A 4,398-nucleotide genomic window follows, 5' to 3' on the forward strand; every position below is an offset into this window, starting at 1 on the left:
TGGATAAGTCGTACAGGTCACTATAGGTGACTCTGACTTATATGCTAGCCATGATTGATGAGATAAGGATAAGTCGTACAGGTCACTATAGGCGACTCCAACTTATATGCTAGCCATGATTGATGAGATATGGATAAGTTGTACATGTCATTTTAGATGACTCTGACTGATATATCACTTTGTATTGATTAAGTTCATTTGGCATACTTATTAATGTATGGTGGAGTTGATGGCAAACCATGGTTTTGGTCATTTCTGAGTATGGTTTGGATATATGTATATATGTTGTATTGTCCTATAGAAAACGATAAGGGAATTACAGTGAGGGGTTATTACTGTTAGAAAGGTAATAGTTTTCGGAAGCTTGGTTTTACTGCTTACTCACACTTTCTGTTTTGTACCCCTTCAGGTTTAAACTGCTGAGTTTGTATCGACGAGGATATATAGCTAATCTTAGTATTGGTGGCTACTTTTAAGGGTATGATTCTTACCCACACTACTGTACCTTACTTATGCTCTGACATCGGGTGTGAAATGGGTTCGCTCCCACTCGTAGCGCACTCTGGTATTTAGACACTTTTAGATTCAAATTTATTCACTTTTTATACACTATCACATTTTATGGCTTCGTCACCTTCCAGGTGTCGGCCAACATAGCTCGATTCAGGATCCAAGTGAACTTTCTGGATCGGGGTGTGTCAGTTATCCCCACCTACCACAACATTCTCTTTTGGAGTAAAAAAGAGCACCTTAATTTATAAGCCATAAACCTCATTAGTGGAATCAAAATGTGCTGATTATTCACAAACAACAAGTATCAAGTATGAATTAGCTCTTGAAGCACATCGTTTCTCAATGTTGAAAGAGGTTAACGAATTTAAGTTATGTTTTTTATTTTCAGACAAGAAGCGTTATCAGTGTTTAATTAATTATCACAAATAAATACAAAATTTATATCAACCATTAGATATTTGAGTTTATTATTTGCATATTTACCAGAAAAGTATACGATAATGATAGCAATTAGAAGATTATGAGTCAGAGATATGGTGGCATTACATCATATTATTAGGCATGGCTAAGTTGACCACGTTTGCGCCTAAATTGGCTTGATTTGGAAGGTTGCTACTTTTTAAAACAAGTGAATTCGGTTTCGCAGTGGTACGGATCAGTAACACTATATTTTGACACATAATTTGGGTTTTACAATGGATATGGATTAGTGACACCACATTTTTGACACAATTTTATTTTTGGTAAACATTTTTTCACACATATTGACACAAATCTTAAATCACCAAATTTAAGGAAAATTAATAAAAAAAATGTTTGAAAACTTTGAGTTTTAACGACAAGAACAAAATAAAGGGTAAAGTAAATAGTACCAGGATTGACTTTTTAATGTAAAAATGTGGTTTTTCGTTAAAATAAACAGTAACAGGAGATTTTCGTTAAAGTTTCCTTATACACTTTAACAGTTGAGATGCAATATAATTAATCCAATTAATTATCTTTTTTTAAATAATTATATATTTGGTAACAAAATTCTAAAAGCCTTTTAATCAAATTTATTATTCTCTCTCCTATCTCATTAATTCTCCTCTCTTTTCCCGTTTGGCTATTTACTCTCTTATCCTCCCTTTATACTGATATCCCTCTCGCGTTCAACTCCATCGTCCTCCCCATCTATCTTGTTTTCCCAGTTTCATTTTTGTTGTTGTTGTAATTCTTCCACATCTTGATGGTCATATCTTAAGTCACAAGTCAAACCTTTGTGCTTTGCGGCTATAGCCTATGACCTATGACTACAATTGATTAAGGGGAAAAAAATGAAATTACGCTCTGCAGCCTATGGCTAATAGTTGATTGCAGAACGCTAACTCAATATGAATACAGCCAATAATTGTACTTAATTATCCTGGTTCATGATGCCAGGTATGTTTGAAGCGTCGCACGTGGCGGCTGGCGGCCACCACTCGCCGGAATTTTCACCTAACGCCAAATAGCTCAAATTATACCAAAATGAAGCTTGAGGAGTAGAGTACGATTTATAATTTCTTCTGGGTCCAATTCCGTGGGAAAACGCTGAAAACGCTCATGGATTGCCGAAAAACCATAGAAAGGGTGATCGTCGATTCAACGTCATCGATGCTCCAACGCCTCGAACATTGCTTGGGCTTTGTTCCTGGGCTCGTGGTGAGTCAGATGATGGTGGTAGGTGACGTCGGAAAGCGCAGGAACGGCGGGATCGTCGCTGTGAGAGGAAGACGACGACTCTGTTCGTAGTAAAACTGTGATCAAACTCGCTTGAGTTTCGGTGGAAATGATATTTGGGGCGAGCTGAGTTGTTTCCTGGTGGTGACTGGCTTTAATTCGCTAGAAAAAAAACATCGGAGCGGCGTCGGAACAGCTTGCAGAAACCGGGTCGGAAAAACGGGTCATGTGAGTGACCCAGTCTCAGTCCAGTCGGCTGTCCAGTTTTCCAGAACGGGGATTGGTCCCCCTTCCAATTTACGTTTTTGTCCTTGACTTACGTAGCTCGTAATTCCTTTGTTGTAGCTCCGTTTCGAGAATAGTATTTGCCTACGTCCTCATACAATCGAGCTCTATTAAAAACCATTAAGTGTAACCCCGAAAGGTGTACGGATTTTAAATGACTATTACGAAAACTCAAACTTTGTAACTAGTTAACTAAAACTCTAAAATTAACAAAAATAAAATTGCGCAAATACAATATATGAAAATTAAATAGTGAAATCCAGGGACGGAATTTCACACTTCCTCTCAACACATTCATTTTGTGATGGAGTGTGAGGACAACTATATTGATGTGATATACCAAGACTTAAGAGAAAAGAATTGAATGGAGAACTTATGAACTCACCCCCTGAATCAGACCTCAAAATCTTTATTTTCTTTCCAATCATGTTTTCTACATAAGCTTTGAAGTTTACAAAAATGAAAAATACTTCAGACTTAGCTTTCAGAGGGAACAACCAAGTAGACTTAGTGAACTTGTCCACAAACAACACATAAAATTTGTAACCACCAACAATAGTGACTGGAGTTGGTCCCTAAACATCAGAGTGAATCAACTCTAAACTAGCAAAGATAGTATTAGTACTAGAGGACAAAGACAATTTGTGATTTTTACCTATAGCATAATTTGAGCAAAATACATTAGTGAACTTGTCACCACTGTGAGCAAGCTTATCCTTATGTAAAATCTCTCTAAACATAGCTACACAAAGATGGCCAAACCTCTTGTGCCATAGCTGCAAGGAAACTTTAGTACTGATAAGAGGATAATGTGTAGAGGATACTAAGGAAAGACCTTGAAAAGGATAGAAACCATGTTTAACTGGCCCTCAAAAAAGTATCCTCCCCGTAGAATGATCCTTGATTTCAGAACCATCAGAATCAAGGGTAAAAACTGTAATTATCTTTTAGATATTGATAGGCAGAAGAGTAGATTGAATTTCATCATGGGAACATGAAGAACATTATTCAATCTATAGGCAATATCTAGTGTTTTAAGCATAGAAGTACCAATATGATGAATAGACATACCTTGTCCATCACCAATATCCACCTTGTCTTCACCATAATAAGGAATTAGGGAAGAAATGGCTAAGATGTCATTGGTTATATGAGATGTGGGTCCATAAATCATCAACCAAGTAGGAGGAGATTGCTTGGAAGTAGTGTGAGCATACATAGCAGCCAATTTTGTAGGAGGAACTTTACTAGCAAAAGAATGAGTCATGTGTTCATAATAGTCAATAGCTTCATGATTATAAGAATGACATATTTGACAAGGAATTCTTCCACGATTGTTTCGATTAAAACCACTAGAGTTGCGATAAAAATTGCCAAAATCATTGCTAGAGTTATTTCTAAAGTTACCATAACCATTGCCCGAATTGTGAAAATTACCACGAGAATTATTGGAACTATTATGAAAATTGCCACGATTGTTACGCAGAAAGGATCCTTTACAACCATTGTTGTTGTAATACTTTGGAGGAGCATTATAGTTGGATGACTGAACAACATAAGTGATGAGTCAATTTTATACTATATATTATTCCTTATTCTTGGTATATTTTGGTATTATTTTGGTGAGATTCTGATGGTTTGTTATGTATTTTTAATGTAGTACATGCAAACTTGTTTTGAGCTAAAAGTAATCAAACGGTGGAATTTTTGAGTTATTCCAATTGGAGCGGGTTTGTGAGTCTGTCAAGAAGATTGTATCAAAATTTCATAATTTTATCTCGAAGCATCAGATCGTGGCAAATTAATTTATGCCCAGTGTGCAATGCTGGTAGATTGGGCTGCAGAGCTTATTTGCGACTTTTGGGCTCGAAGATGATGAATTTTGGACTGTTTGATGGG

Source organism: Pyrus communis, chromosome 3 (assembly GCF_963583255.1).
Source record: "Pyrus communis chromosome 3, drPyrComm1.1, whole genome shotgun sequence".
NCBI classification, from domain to species: Eukaryota; Viridiplantae; Streptophyta; class Magnoliopsida; order Rosales; family Rosaceae; genus Pyrus; species Pyrus communis.